Raw genomic sequence first — 16658 nt, forward strand, 5'->3', positions numbered from 1 at the left:
TTCATGGCCCCCAGTCACAAAACAAGGATCCTGCCCCATTCCATCAGGCCAGCCCATGCTTGTGGCATGGGACAGCTGCGGGTAATCACATCATCCACCCCACCCACTGCCTTATTGCAATCCTTGGGCACTAGGCATTCATGTCACAGCCATCCAGTATCTCGAACAAGAGTACACCAGATGGTTCCTACAGCCTGGCTGGCCAGAGCCCCTGAGTCAGGGCTGGTGGAAGCCTTTCAGAAGAGGAAGAAGGACTCGAAGGGAAAGAGACCTCTCCAGCAAATGTATCTTTATCTCTACCAGAAAAGCCCCCACTCTACAGGCCATTCTTAAAGAGGTCTGGATCATAATCACATTGGGCTAGACACTGTATGTAGCTGATATAACAACCCGTCCAGTCTTCACGACAGTGGGGCTGAGGCAGGCTTCTTGGCTACAGCTTTCTGGTTTGCCCAGAGAGGTGGAGATGATGTCCAGGAGGAAGGGCCCAACTCTTCACAGAGCCCATGGATCCTTCCCTCTAGTTCTGGATTCCTGGACCACATCATGCTCCGTGGGAACCTACACTGCAGGGCAGAAAAGAAGATCCTCTTCTCAGCCACTCAGTACTCACCAGCTAAGCACAGCTATGAGTCATAGCATAAGAGGCCAGGGCTCAAAAGTGGAAGCAGCCTGCTCTGCTGTCCACTACCTATCAACCCTCCAAGTCTAAGCACTTTTCATGGCATGGCCAGGGACTTGAATAATTACATGTTGCAATGTCAGCTGCCATCTACACACCAGTTATGACCTTCAGAAGTGGCCTGGCCGTCGTGCACACCACTGACAGAGGGAGCATTTCAAAGAGTTACACCATTCAGTTTGCATCCTTTCCTCATTCCAACTCTACTTCCCTGTCCTCCGTCAGGAACCCTGTGCCCGAAAACCTACTTCGTCCGGAAATATATTAGTTGCTACATCATTGACCCACTCCTGGAGAAGTACAGATCACAAGAGGGTTCTCTCACATTATTGCTGATTGTCGACTTGAAGCAAGGGTGGAGTCCCATTCTAGATCCAGGGCCTTCAACAATATCAGAATACACAGATGTTCAAGAAGATCCTGGTAGCAACCATTATCCCAGTTCTAGAATAACGAGATTTCCTATAGTCTACCTTTGGGCAGGACCATTATCTACAGACTGCTCCACCCAGATCATGCTGCAAGGTTCTCCTCGTTGAACTGGAGCACTAACCTGGTTTAATTATGTTCCCATGGTAGAGCAGAAGGTAATGTTGCAAAGCCACGTTGCTGGTCAAAAATCATGGCAGACCCTATTCCCCCCCCCCCACTCAAAATCATGAGGTTGGCTTAATGTCCAGGGGATTTAAAAAATTTTGGGATGCTTCATACTTGCCTTTGGGTTCTTGACATTTTCCAGGTGAGTCCCACAGCAACAACAGAAAGTTGTTGACTAGCTTTTAACAAAAGCTGACATTATCCAATAGTCATGGGATAGGAGGAAAGATCCTTTCATGGATTGGAAACTGCTTAAGAGACAGGAAACAAAGGGTTGGAATAAATGGTAAATTTTCACAATGGAGGGGGGTAACTAGTGGTGTTCCCCAAGGGTCAGTCCTGGGACCATTCCTGTTCAACTTGTTCATCAATGATCTAGAGAAAGGGGTAAGCAGTGAGGTGGCAAATTTTGCAGATGATACCAAGCTGTTCAGGACAGTCAAAACCAAAGTAGATTATGAAGAACTTCAAAAAGATCTCAGCAAACTGAGTGAGTGGGCAGAAAAATGGCAAATGAAATTTAATGCGGGTAAGTGTAAGGTAATGCACATTGGGAAAAATTACCCCAATTACACATACAATGTGATGGGGGCAAATTTAGCTACAACAGATCAGGAGAGGGCTCTTGGGATTATAGTGGATAGTTCTCTGAAAACATCCACGCAGTGTGCAGCGGCAGTCAGTAAAGCAAATAGGATGTTAGGAATTATTAAAAAGGGGTAGAAAATAAGACTAAGAATATCTTACTTCCCGTATATAAAACTATAGTACACCCACATCTTGAGTACTGCGTGCAGATGTGGTCTCCTCACCTCAAAAAAGATATACTGGTGTTAGAAAAGGTTCAGAAAAGGGCAACTAAAATGATTAAGGGTTTGAAACGGGTCCCATATGAGGAGAGGCTAGGGAGACTAGGACTTTTCAGTCTAGAAAAGAGGAGACTGAGGGGCGATATGATAGAGGTATATAAATCATGAATGGTGTGGAGAAAGTCAATACAGAAAAGTTATTTACTTGTTCCCATAATATAAGAACTAGAGGACACCAAATGAAATTAATGGGTAGTAGGTTCAAAACTAATAAAAGAAAATTTTTCTTCACACAGCGCATTGTCAACCTGTGGAACTCCTTGCCGGAAGAGGCTGTGAAGGCCAGGACTCTAACAGAGTTTAAAATAGAACTTGATAAATTTTTGGAGGTTAGGTCCATAAATGGCTCTTAGCCAAGGGTAAAGTATGGTGCCCCTAGCCTTTACTCAAAGGCTGGAGACAGATGGCAGGAGACAAATCGCTTGATCATTGTCTTCGGTTCACCTCCTCTGGGGCACCTGGCACTGGCCACTGTCGGCAAACAGGATACTGGGATGGATGGACCTTTGGTCTGACCCAGTATGGCCGTTCTTATGTTCTTATGTTATGTTCTTATGTTCATCTGATATTTGGTGCTGGGGCTTAAAGAAAAACAAATATTGTGAGACACACCTGCCGACCATAGTACCATAGAGCTCTGGCTGCACAGGGCAGAGGTAGAGCATGGAGGACCCCTGGAAGCACCTCTCCCCCACACCTATAAGTTGAGGGACATGTTGCCACTTCTGGGGAGCTGTGTGGAACCAGGTCAGGAGCCTGACAGCCCCACCAGATGGACTTTTAATGCTAACCAGAGTCACCAGGGTCCTTTTTCAGCCAGGTAGTCCAGCCAGACATGGAGCCTGGCAACCCCAGCAGACAGCAGCAGCATCATGGCTTCTGCGTGGTGCCCCTCTCTATCTAGACCCAAAAGATATTCCGTGAGGTGTAATGGCCATTCTTTGACTTGGTTTGGCTTTCACCATCTGATCCAGGCCATGAACCCTGACTTGGGCCCTGATATTGACACTGTTCTGGAACCTGTCTGTGAACGCCTCTGCCACTTTCAGCCTCAGGTTTGACTGTGCTCTGACCCTTGGTCCTGACTGCCCCCATTAGGAGCCAGACACAGCCGTCTTTCCCCTGATGCAGTCTGACAGCATCACTCCTCCCTGGATTGCAGAGTAAGTTTTAAACAATAATGAAATAAATTCACAGCCCCTGAAGCTGCCTCTGCACTGAACTATTTCTGACAGGCTCCTGCGGTAGCAGTGAGAAAGTACATCAGTCAGTGGTGTTTCTACCAGTAAATTGATTCAGTGGTAAATTGGCTTACAGATAAGATAGTGAGTCAGGCCAGGCTAAGTAACTCTACTAAAGTCACACGGTTCGTCACTGGCAGAGCTAGGAATCAAGTCCAGGACTCATCAGCTCCCTCACTGAACACACCCTCCCTATACCTGACACTCATGTTTGTTCATCCCAGGGGCTAGCTCAGTCTTTTACTAAGGTGTTGACCAATTCACAGCATTCCCTGGGGCTTTCATTCCTCAGGAGAGGGTGATCCCAGTAAAACTAAAGCATGTTCCCCTATCACAGACTCCTAGATGAGGAAATGGGTGTGCTCTGACAGGCCACATTATTGTAACACGTAGCCAGAAGGCCTCACTCAGTGATTCCCAACCACTTGGCCCGTCTGCGTTTCAAAGGGGTCTGGAGTTTCCATTCACAACAGTTGCTAATAGAGACCAGGAACAGAACAGCCCTCGCCTCATGGTGTCAGGGAGTGGGGCCCCTGAGCCCCGATGGATGACGAAGCTGAGCTCTGAGGCAGCTGGAAGAGAATGTTTGGAGGTGATGAGAAGAAAGAAATGGGGCATCTCATGGGTGTGTCTGCAGATGAGTCAAGGGGAACTAAAGCCAGCTCAGATGCTGTCAGGTATCAGAGGGGTAGCGATGTGAGTCTGGATCTGTAACAGCAATAAAGGGGCCTGTGGCACCTTATAGACTAACAGAAAAGTTTTGAGCATGAGCTTTTGTGAACAAAGATTCACTTCATCAGATGCAGTATCAGTCTTTGCTCACGAAAGCGCATGCTCAAAACTTTTCTGTTAGTCTATAAGGTGACACAGGATCCTTCGTTGCAACTCAGATGGTGTGGCCAGCTCAGAGCAGGTTGGGGCAGGCAGAGGATGTGCCCAGGCAGGAAATGCGCATACCCACACTCCAGCATGGAATGGTTGTGTCAGAGCCCTGCCGCGGGACGCCCGCACACCTTGCGCGCACACAGTGAAGTGGGGGTGAGCCCAGGCTCCAGCCACGCTGCCCAGAAAACTCACACCTGATGCAAGACACCAAGGACCCCCCGATGACTGAAAGATATTCCACACTGCATCCTGCGAGCGCTACTCGGTCAATGACTGCCACCTGCTGGATTGCCGGAGGAGGCCTGCTGATGAAATTACATGGCCACCCACCGTGTGAATATTCAGAGCTGGAAGGGCCCTTCAGAGGTCATCACGTCCAGGCCCCTGCCTGCACAACAGGACCGATCACCATCTCTGACTGATTTTATTTCATTTTATTTTTTTTAACTCTACTTGCCCTGGAACCCTAAATGCCCTCTCCTCAAGGACAGAGCTCCCACCCCTGGGCTTGGCAGGCCAATGCTCAAACTGTAGCTCAGTAGCCGTGTCTACACGTGCACGCTACTTCGAAGTAGCGGCACTATCTTCGAAATAGCGCCCGTCATGGCTACACGTGTCGGGCGCTATTTCGATGTTAACATTGACGTTAGACAGCGAGACGTCGAAGCCGCTAACCCCATGAGGGGATGGGAATAGCGCCCTACTTCGACGTTCAACGTCGAAGTAGGGACCGTGTAGTCGTTGCGCGTCCCGCAACTTCAAAATTGCGGGGTCCTCCATGGCGGCCATCAGCTGAGGGGTTGAGAGACGCTCTCTCCAGCCCCTCAGCTCAATGGTGGCCCCTTGGAGCGGCCCCTTAAAGCTCCCCACCCCCTCCCTTTCTGTGCAGGAAGCTGAGAGAGCGTGCAGGCAGCAGCAATAACACGCGGCTCGCCTGCACGCTCTTCTTCAGCCACCCACACCCCCCAACTGACCTGATGGCCGCACAGCAGCCCCCCCCGCCACAGCGCCCTCAGGGAACCCCCCCGAAGGGAAGCCAGGGTTCCCAGGGCAGGAGCCAGGCCGGGAAGCGGCAGCAGGGCCCCTCCTGGACAGAGGCCGAACTTCGTGACCTGCTGGGGCTCTGGAGCGAGGAGGAGGTGCTCCAGGTAATGGGGAGCAAGAGGCAGAACGCGGATGTGTTCGCTCGGCTGGCTGAGGGCCTGGCTGCCCGGGGTCACCCTGCCCGCACTCCGGACCATGTCCGGAGTAAAGTGAAGGAGCTGCAGCAGGGTAACGCCTGGGCCCGGGATGCGGCCGGCCGATCTGGGGCCGCCCCCGTCACTTGCCCCTTTTACAGGGAGCTCAAGGACATCCTGGGCCCCTGGCACACCTCCTCCCCTCCGGCCACCCTTGACACCTCAGCTGAGGAGCTCCAGCAGGCCCCAGAGCCGGAGTCCACCCCGGAGGTAAGCCCCGCACCCCGGGGCCCCCCCCAGGAGCCCACCCCAGGGCACCGGAGCAGGAGAAGGAGGAGGAGGGGGACTCCTCCTCCACCGACACCGGCCTCCAGATCCTCCTCCTGCCATCCTGGAGCAGCAGCCGGGCGTCCGGCCCCCGGGTGTCCCCCGACCGTGGGAGTGGACTGTCAGGTATGTACCCCCCCCCGGTGCACACCCCGCCCCCGGGGCTGAGGGGCGGGGGTAATAGATATGGCCAGGGCCCTCCACATGCCCAGATGACCATGGCCCCAAGGACAGCAGTGGCATGTCCCTCACAGGAGTGCATCAGCCCCTGCCCCCACCCCCCCCCGGCACGACAGTGCCATGCCCCATCCCCAGGGCAGGGGGGTCAGAACCTCTAGGGTCCCCCGGGGGGAGGGGGTGGGACACCCAGCAGCAGCAGCAGCAGCAGCAGCATGTGATGGAGTGGGGGGAGTGCAAATGCGAGACTCAGGCTAGATATGAGCAACAAGCTGAATAGCTCCCAGTGGCTAAGGATGATCCTGGGGCTACAACTGGCAGGTTACACCTCTGCCCTGAACAAAGAGGAGGGAGGAGCCGAGCTGGGTTTGAATCGGGGGCGGGGCCGCAGGTAGAGGCTAAGGGAAGGGAGAGCTGGAAGGCAGCCAGCCTGAGGAGGGGGAAAGCTACACCCCAGAGGGGCACCCCTGGGGGTCTTCTCCCCAGGACGGGTTGGAAGGACTGTCTCTGACTGCTGTACTTTCGCTTCTGGGAGAAACTGGGCATCTGTGGCCTAAGAAACCTCTCCTGTCACACACTGCTGAGTGAAGTGAGCGTCACTCCTGCCGGGGGACGGGGTGCAGTGCAGGGGGACCCTTGAACCCCATCACAGCAGCATCTCCTGGGGACGGGGATGGGGAACCTGCAGCACAGGGGTGGGGGGACAAGGGCCACGGCTCGGGGCCCACACTAACGCCTGTCTCCACTCTTCTTCCCCCCCTCCTGTATTCCACAGCTGCACCATCGGAAGGACCGGAGAGCGCCGGCGAGGCATCAGTGGTCCCGGAATCCCCTCCGGGGCCATCACTCCAGGCCAGCCCCTCGGCGGAGGACCGATCGGCCCCACGGCGGGCAAGACGGCGGACCCAGCACCACCACCCGACGGCAACGGACCCCCAGCTGCTGGCCCTCCACCGCCAGCAGGTGGAGGTCGCGGAGCAGCGGCTGCGGGTGGAGCGACGCCGCCTCCACCTCCAGAAGCGGGCGCTGGCCTGGCACCAAGAGGCATGGGGGGCCTACATGGAGACATTCAACCGCATAGCAGACTACCTGGCCCCCCATGCCTTGCCGGCTGCCGCTGCGCCTGCCCTGACTGCTCCACCTGCCGCGCTACCCACTGCTCCTGTCATCGCCGCGCCATCCACCATCGCCCCGCCACCCGCCACTGAGGGCCATTCCACCGAGGGAGACCTGGGGCCAGCTGACACTCGCCGGACATATCTGCCGGTCTGCCCAGCCCCCAGCCAGCCCCGGACAAGGCTGCGGCCGAGGCGGGGCTCCTGGCCGCCCACCCCCAGTGCTGGACTATAGGGGCGTGGGGCCCAGGACGTGTACCCCCCCCTTGTATATATTCCCCCCACTATTTTGTTCTTTGCGTTGTATATAGTTTGTATTTATTTATTTGTGCCCCCCATTTGCCCAGTCTGATCATTCCCCCCCACCATGTAAATAGTTCTCCCCTTCCTTGTTATCCCTGCTTTTTTTTTGTTAATATACACATACACTTTTCATATTTAAGTTAATTAGAAGTTCCTGTATATAGTTAGTATTAGTTAGAACAGCGTTCAAAGTAAACCAGTTTCATTTCACAAACAAGTGTCTGCTTTTATTTGTCCAGGAAAAGTGGCGGGGGGGTGGGGTTGTTGGGTGCTCCATGGTGTGGGCGTAGCGGCAGGGAGTGTTGTGGAGGATGAGGGGGGCAGTGGGGGGCCTGCCAGCGTTCACCCTGCGGCCTCATCGAAATGGGCCCACAGGGCCTCCCGGACCGGGTCCCTTCGGGGTCCACCTGGCGACTGGGGGCAGCGGGTGGCTGCACATCGGCCCTGCCGGCCTCTACAGCCCAGCCCTGAAAGAAGGCCTCCCCCTTGCTCTCCACCAGATTGTGTAGGGCGCTGCACGCACCCACAATCTGGGGGATGTTGGTGGGGCCCACATCCAGGCGGGTCAGGAGACATCTCCAGCGCCCTTTGAGGCGGCCAAATGAGCGCTCCACCACCTGGCGCGCATGGTTCAGGCGCTGGTTGAAGCGCTTCCGGCTGGCAGAGAGATGGCCCGTGTACGGGTGCATGAGCCAGGGCCGGAGGGGGTATGCCGCATCTGCGATGACGCAGAGGGGCATGGTGGTGTCCCCCACAGGGATCTCCCACTGGGGGATGTAGGTCCCCGCCTCCAACCGGCGGCACAGGCCCAAGTTCCAGAAAACGTCCTGGAAACGTCCTGGAAACGGCTCCGGCTGTCCACCAAGGCCTGGAGGACCACTGAGTGGTAGCCCTTCCGGTTTATGTAGCGTCCTGCACTGTGCACCGGGGCGCGGATGGGGATGAAAGTCCCATCCAGAGCCCCGAAGCAACTGGGGAAGCCCAGCGTGGCAAAGGCCACGATGGTGGCATCCAGGTCCCCCAGCCTCACGAGCCTTTGGATGAGCATGGAGTTGATGGCACGCATGACCTGCAGGGGAAGCACATGGGAGAGCACCAATGAGGGGTGAGCAGGGTGTGCGTGGCCCTCCCCTGCCAGGGCCCCCCTGCCCTGCCAGGGCTGCCTCCCCCCCCCACCCCCGTGGGTCCTCTTACCTCCATGAGGACAGCCCCGACGGTGGCCTTGCCGACGCCAAACTGCTGTCCCATGGATCGGTAGCTGTCTGGAGTGGGCAGCTTCCAGACAGCGATGCTGACCCATTTCTCCACAGGGAAGGCACGCCGCATGGCGGTGTCCTGGTGCCTGAGTGCGGGGGTGAGCCACTGGCACAGCTCCATAAATATCTGCCGGCTCATTCTGAAGTTCCTGAGCCAGCGGTCGTCGTCCCACTCCCCAAGCACCAGCCGATCCCACCAGTCAGTGCTGGTGGGGTAGCTCCACAGCCGCCGGCGTGTGAAGCGTGGGTGGGGGCGGGGTGCTGCAGGGTTGGTGGTTGAGTCCTCCTCCCCTGCGGGCCGCTCCTCCTCCTGTGTGGCAAGGAGGTGCTCAGCTGCCTCCCGCATGGCATGGAGCAGGGCAAGCCCTGCTCCTGCGGGGGCGGCTGGGTGGACCTCTGGCTGCTGCTGCGGCTGTTGCTGCTGCTGGGGGTCCATGACTGCGTCTCTCGAGGTCTGTGTGCCTATGGCTCTGCAGACCGCGTGCTGTGCAGGCTGAATGTGTCTGGGAGGGGCCCTTTAAGGGAGCGGCTAGCTGTTGCCCCGGAAGCGCTAGTCCGCCCTGTGACTCTGTCTGCAGCTGTGCCTGGCACCCCTATTTCAATGTGTGCTACTTTGACGTGTAGACGTTCCCTCGCTGCGCCTATTTCGATGTTGTGCTGCGCAACGTCGAAGTTGAACACGACGTTGCCGGCCCTGGAGGACGTGTCGACGCTATTCATCGAAATAGCCTATTTCGATGTCTCCACATCAAAATAGGCTACTTCGATGTAGGCTTCACGTGTAGAAGTAGCTAGTAACAGCTGCTAGGCCATCCACAGATAAATAGCTGCATTTCCCAAGACCTGTGACCAGAATTAGCCTTAAAAACCCTTCCCACGCTCCACCTTCACATTTATTTGGGTCTTTGGCCTTTCCTGATAAAGGGAAAAAAACCTGTTGCTTTGAGAGGGCACAAGAGATGCTCCTAAGGGCTCTACTGATGTGACTTTCCAAGCGGAATCACCTTTGCTCGCATCCTTGATTGAGCCCAAGGCTGACGAGAGCCCAAGACAAGGTGATATGAATGTCTCCTCCTAGGGGTGGGCCATGCAGAGCCTACTGGCCCTCACACAGCAGGTGAATGGGGAGAGTGGAGGTGATCACCAACCTGAGAGCTTCATTTAAAGGATATTAGACAAGGCTTTTACTGGACCGTCTTGGGGACAAACTCTGAAGCCTGCGCAGAGCTTTTCTGCACTCTCCCCGTAATACTGTCCTACAGCAGCATGCTGCTTGCTGCTTCATGGCACAGCGTGAAACATACCAGAGACATATGGAGCTTAGGGGCCATGTTCGTCTCCCATGGTCCATTGCCTTATGCTAGAAGGTGAGCTGGCTGTGTCCCCCCTCCCCTCCCAAAAGGCGAGGTGGGAGAGGAAAGCCAGGAAGGTTATTTGCTGTGGTTCTTTCTCTCTTGGAAGTGTTCCGGCAACACATCCTCCCAGGAGGGCCCAGCCCTGTGCATCATCCCATGGTTCACCGTGTGGTTTTAGAGCTGGTTGGATGTGCAGGAGCCAGAGGCCTAGAGGTCAAAGCCCCATATGCCCATCCTGAAGGAGGCAGTAGAAGCACATGATAACCAGTGCCCCATTGTACCAGTGCTGTGTTCTGGAGGCGTCCAGATCCTCCAGTGGGCCCTCCTTCCCGTAAGGGCAGTGTGAGTCAGGAGTGTTAATGTGCTCACCCACAGAGCCCCTGAAGATGGGCACTGCTATTGTCCCATGTCTCTGAGGAAAATGGAGGCCCAGAGACTCGGAGGTGCTGCAGGGCTGAGCCCAGTGTTCAGGTGCCCTGCCTCATGAGCGCCATGATCCCAGACCACTGGCCTGCGACCTGCAGAGTCAACCCCCAGCTCTACCTGACGTGGGACAGGAATTAGGACTCGGGTCTCCACTGCCATGGGCTGTGCCATGGCCCCCTTTTCTCTCCCACCATCATCCCTAGGGCAGACAGCATGCGAGGATGATTCTACAGCCCAGGGCAAAAGTGTGGGGGGGAGGGGTGCTGGGAGCTTGGGTACGTGAATGGGATTCTCCCACACCCTAATGATTTTGCTAAGCCTCTTAGGGCTTGATTGATTTAGGAGCCTAAATCTCAGTTTTAAAGGGATTTAGGCACAGCAGAGCCAAAAAGCCCACTGACCATTGGTGGTAGTTAGATGCTGAAGTGCATAGAGCTCATTGAAAAATGCGCATTAGACTCTTAAACCAGAGAAGTGAGCAAAGTAATGCTGAGATTGCATTAGAAATCTGGCCCTAGAAACCTAAATCCTCTGGAGCTAGCAGCAAGTGACTTGCTCAAGGTCACATAGGAAGCTTGTAACAGGCCAGCAGTTGGCACCCTTGGCGTAGGCTGCTATCAGAGCCACTGAACTTCTATAATTGGTCCTTGGCTCTTTGCTACGGTGCCAAGTAGTCAGCAAGTGCCTGCTAGGGTGGGAGTTTGCTGACATGGACATCCGTCAATGAGACCTGGTATGAGCTCCAGGTCTCAAGATTTCCCCTTGTTTCCCATAAGCCACTGGCTTGAGCCTGAGTCTCACAGCCCAGGTTTCAGTCACTTCTGACCCAGTGGATAGTCCCCCTCCAGCAGCAGGCTCTGCAGCTTGATCCCAGTCTGCAGTAGCACACACTTGCTCTCAGAGCCTGGGTATGCACTGTGCATCTCAGGAGACCGTGTCTCATTTGAGCTGATGTCTGTGAGCTCCCTGCCTGCAGACGCCATCTTGCAGCAGCTTGGCCTAAAGCATCACTTGCTTGGTGAGCCAGGGGAAAGGTTCCTCACCTCTCAGCATTCTCCTTGGCCCTCTGGTTCAGGTGCCCTCCTTGCACTGTTAGTTCACAGAATCACAGAGCTGGAAGGGACCTCAAGAGGTCATCAAGTCCAGCAGCGCCCCCCCCCCCCCCATGCCTCCCCCACCCCAAGCAGGATGAACCCCAACTAAGTCATCCCAGCCATAACTATGTCAAGCTGGGACTTAAAAATCTCTAGAGATGGAGATTCCACCTGACTCTCCACCAGTCCCAGGCCATCCAGCTGCTCTCTCCTCCTCATTCAAGTGATCCTTGAAAGGAAGGGAAGCCTAGTGGTGAAAGGTGACCTTGAGGCTGGTTCCTTTGTCCATGAATGTTACATGTCCTTTCTCTCCCTGTCAAAGAAGGCTGGCCAACACTTCTCAGGCCTCAACGACTGCCTGGAACACGTTTTACAATCCCCTTCCAGCCCTTGTCTGCATGAGGTTTGTTTACACTGTAAGCTCTCGTCTATAGGGCTCTGGGAGTGCTTTTAGTGCCCTGAGCACTATGATTTTACAGGTGCATTGGCCCAGAGTCCTGCTCCCATGCAGCTCAGTTCCTGGCTGCCACATGCAGCACTGCTCTGCATGGTTCGTGTAGCGTGTGGACCACGGCTTTGGCTTTTCAGTGCTGTCTGACTGATGCACAGCTGGGATTCATTACAATGATGCGCTGTGTGGAGCAACTGCCTGACGGTGCCTTGGCCTGACTGCCTCATACGCATCTTCCCTCTTATGCTGCTAGACAGCCTGGGGATCAGCAGGCCACACTGGGAGAACAGGCCCGTGAAAGATGCGGTTCTTGACTGGACAGTCACATGCTGAGTTAGGGAACAGATGAGTGTCAGCCCTGCCAGGACCGGCTGCCGGCCGTGTGCGACTGGCCTGGGGTTGCAGGCAGGTCCCCAAGCACAGCTGCCTCTGCCTCAGTGCTGCAGCTCATTTTTTTTTCCATCCATGGGCAGACCAAATTTTGTTGTGGGTGCTGACGTGCAACTGTGCACCACCAGTAGAAATACAGGCTGCCCACTGAGCAGCAGGGGGGGTGCTCTGCCAGTCAGCGGGCGGCACTTGAATCGCTCATGAGTGGCCACCCACGTACTCAGTGTACGGAGAACACTGCTCTGCATTAATGAGGCTGCCAAGGACTCAAGGGGGTTGCACTCAGCCAGGTCTGCGTTAGTGCTGTTAGACACACAGCGATATGTGCCACATCGCAGCCAGCCCAGCCCAGCCCAGCCCAGCCCAGGTGGCCCTTGGAATGCAGGTGGTCCAGTGGGTCCAGCAGAGGTGTGGGAGTCAGATCCCCCAGGGCTTTACTCTCATTCCTCCTAAATGCCTCACTCGGACACCTACCTGCAGGGCTCGGTGCCTTGGCTTTCCTGCTAGAACATGAAGGTGCTAATGCTGTTGGCCTGGGGGTTGTGTGGCTGGGTCAAAAGCATCACACAAACCTTGGCTATCAGTGCCACGGGGGGCAAAGTGTTGGTATGTTCCCCCACTTATCTCCCCAGTGCCTAGCCCCCCGATATCCCGCATTGTTTCCCAGCTCTTTTCCCTTATCTCCCCAGTGCCTAGCCCCCCGATATCCCGCATTGTTTCCCAGCTCTTTTCCCTTATCTCCCCTGTGCCCAGCCCCTCAATATCCCCCATTGTGTCCCAGTTTCCCCCCGTCCTCCCCCATTGCCCAGCCTCTCCCATATCCCCCGTTGATGTCCCTCCCAGCTGCAGGGAGCGAATTGCCACATCATCCATCTGGGGTCAGACATCGTGTTTTGGGGCATGTGCCACAATAGCAAAACTTCAGCACAACGCAGCGCAGCGCAGCGCCAACCGGGGCTTTGCTCTTGGAGAGCAACTCATCCCCAGCTCCCCTCCAGGGGACGAGAGCCCCCGAATCTCCTGCAGCTGGTCCGGCTGCCTGTGGGCTTTTCTGTACTCAGCAGAAGAGCGCCGCTGCTGTGCATCTGGTAAGGATGTGCTGAACTGAGCTTGGAGGCCCCCCCCCCGCCCCCCCCGGCGCTGGTGCTCCTGAGCCTCGCAGGCAGTAAGGAGAGTCGCTGGGAGCAAACCCCAGCAGAGCCGGTGCAGAAGCCTGACTTAAGGTACCTCGACTCCAGCTGCAAAAGTAGCGTAGCTGCAATTGCACATCCTAATTCGCTCTTCCTGGCTAGCAAGGACCTGGCCTGTGCTGTGGCGCGCCAGGCTGTGGAAAGCCGTGGTGTGTTCATGAGAGTCTCTGGAGTGCCATCTGGTGGCTCTTTGCTTTACTTTCCCTACGTAGGGCACATCCTTAGACAAGTGCGAGTGTGTGCAGCTCTGTGTGCCGAGCATGGCAGCCTGGGAGAGCAAAACAACAAAGCAATTGTCTCCAAGGAGCCTGTCCACACCTCCTGCATGTTCTGCTGGTGCCTCTCGGCATGTCGTCTGCCTGACTCTGACTGGATGTGACTCAGGACAGGGACCTCGTCCCTTCACTTGTCTGTAAAGGCCCATGCAGCTCAATGGCACCACTGAAACAAATGATATAGCACCTAGCTCCCCCAGCAGTGAGACGAGGGACTTGCCTAGGAAGAGAGCCAGATTCTGCATGTGAACAGGTGGGTGTGCTCATGAACGCATGGCTGTGTGTGCAAGCGTGTGGAGACACGGTGATATCAAAGCATACAGACGTGCATGCCTTTTTGCACACGTGTGCACATGGATGTGTGTGACAGCCAGGAGCGCATGCATGGTCATGTGCACACATAGATGGCCACCAAATGGAGCTATTTTCAGGGTTTCACATCCATGCTTGGTCTGGACTCCTTTAAATGCAGAGGGGGATAAACTCTTACCCATGGTCCACGTCCATGCTGACAGACCTTTCTATCTGGGCCCCAATGCTCCGGGCAGCAAGGCTACAGCTTTGACCAGGTGACGCAGCTGTAGCACCGCCACTGCCAGTCCCAATGCGCCAGGTGGCATGGTGAGAGGCAAGGAGTTGGGGGGAGCAGTTGAGGGCATCGATGGGGAGCAGGGGGGTCAGATAGCTAGACCAGTGCCTCCCCTGTGCAGCCCACCATCCAATTTCTTAATCCCAGGGTGGCCCTCAGACCAAAGGTTGCCCATCACTGTTTAAATGTTTCACCCTTATGGAGTATGAGGGTCACCAGGCCCTGCACCTCATCCACAGTTGGATGTGACTCTCATTCAACAAGTAAACCAGCAGGGTTATGAGGTGAAAGGAATGGAGTAGAACTGACTTGTCAGCAAAGAAACCAGAAGCCATCAGTACCATCGATTCCGAGGAGAGGGGGCCCAGAGAGGCCCCAAGAGGTGCCCTGGCCCCCACTTCCTCTAACTCCAGTCAGAGAGACTGCCCCACTCAACCACCCGGTTCCAAGTCAAACCAACCAGGCCTCTCCTCCTGCCTTTGTCCTGTTTCCCAGGGAAAAAAGGTGTCACCTGCTTGGCTGGGTTACAAGTAGCAAAGAAGGCCCAGTTTGTACATGGGAGAAGTCAACACAGAGCAACTCTCATCACCAAGTATGCGCTGATGTTGTGCCAAGAGAAACTGAGGCACACACATTGGGTTACTACAGGACGGTAGGAAACACGTACAACCTAACCAGGGGAATAAAACGCTCCCACAGCCACTTTGTCACACCCCTTGAGTTGGCCATCCACCCTGCTCCCTCCAAGGCCGGGTCTCATTGTGTCTATCGTTCTGAACCAGCCACCTACAGTCCAACACTCCCTATTACTGATTTCATATTTGCACCTGAATTTGCATCTTGGGCTTATCTCTTCTCTCTAGTACCGGAGGGGTAGCCGTGTTAGTCTGGATCTGTAACAGCAACGAAGGGTCCTGTGGCACCTTATAGACTAACAGAAAAGTTTTGAGCATGAGCTTTCGTGAGCACAGACTCACTTCATCAGATGCTGGTCTTGGAAATCTGCAGGGCCAGGTATAAATAAGCCAGAGCAAGGGTGGGGATAACAAGGTTAGCTCAGTCAGCAAGGGTGAGGCTTACTACCAGCAGTTGATCTGGAGGTGTGAACACCAAGGGAGGGGAAGCTGCTTTTGTATTTAGCCAGACAAAAATTTCAGGACAGACTCCAAAGAGAAATTGCTGAGCTACAATTCATCTGCAAATTCGACACCCTCAGCTCAGGCTTAAACAAAGACTGTGAATGGTTGGCTAAAAACAAAAGCAGCTTCCCCTCCCTTGGTGTTCACACCTCCAGAGCAACTGCTGGCATAGCCTTCATTGACCTGACCAAGGCCTTTGACTTGGTCAGCAGTGATGGTCTGTTCAAACTGCTCCACGAGACAGGCTGTCCTCCACGGTTACTCAAGATGATCCAGTCGTTCCACGAAGACATGAGAGGAACCATCCAATATGACGGCGCATTATTGGATGCTTTCAGAATCAGGAGCGGCGTCAAACAAGGATGCGTGCTTGCTCCGACATTGTTCGGGATCTTCTTCGCACTCCTCCTGAAGCATGCCTTTGGATCTTCAACAGAGGGTCCCTTGCTTCCTTGCTGCACACAAGATCTGATGGGAAACTGTTTGATCTTGCAAGGCTGAAAGCTAAGTCTAAGGTGCTGGAAGTTCTCATCAGAGACGTGCTGTTCGCAGACGATGCTGCTGTAGTGTCTCATGCAGAAGACCAGCTTCAAAAACTGCTGGATCAGTTCTCCAAAGCGTGCGAGGACTTTGGGCTTACCATCAGCCTAAAGAAGACAAACGTACTCGGTCAGGATGTTGCTGAATCCCCATCAATCAGCACTGACAACTATACGTTAGAGGTCGTCCACGAGTTCGTTTATCTTGGGTCCACCATCACTGACACCCTGTCGTTGGACACTGAGCTAAATAGGAGGATCGGAAAAGCGGCCACAACTCTGTCCAGACTCAGCGAGAGAGTGTGGAATAACAACAAGCTGTACGCTCACACCAAAATGCAAGTCTACAGAGCCTGCATCCTCAGCACCCTCCTTTATGGCAGCGAGACTTGGACCCTGTACGCCCGCCAGGAAAAGAGGCTGAACGTCTTCCACTTGTGCTGCCTCAGGCGCATCCTTGGAATATCATGGAAGGACAGAGTGACCAACGCCGCTGTCCTCGAGCAAGCTGGAATCCCAACCATGCACACCCTCCTCAGGCAGCGTCGGCTCCGCTGGCTTGGCCACGTCCACAGGATGA

Source organism: Carettochelys insculpta, chromosome 24 (assembly GCF_033958435.1).
Source record: "Carettochelys insculpta isolate YL-2023 chromosome 24, ASM3395843v1, whole genome shotgun sequence".
Taxonomy (NCBI): domain Eukaryota; kingdom Metazoa; phylum Chordata; order Testudines; family Carettochelyidae; genus Carettochelys; species Carettochelys insculpta.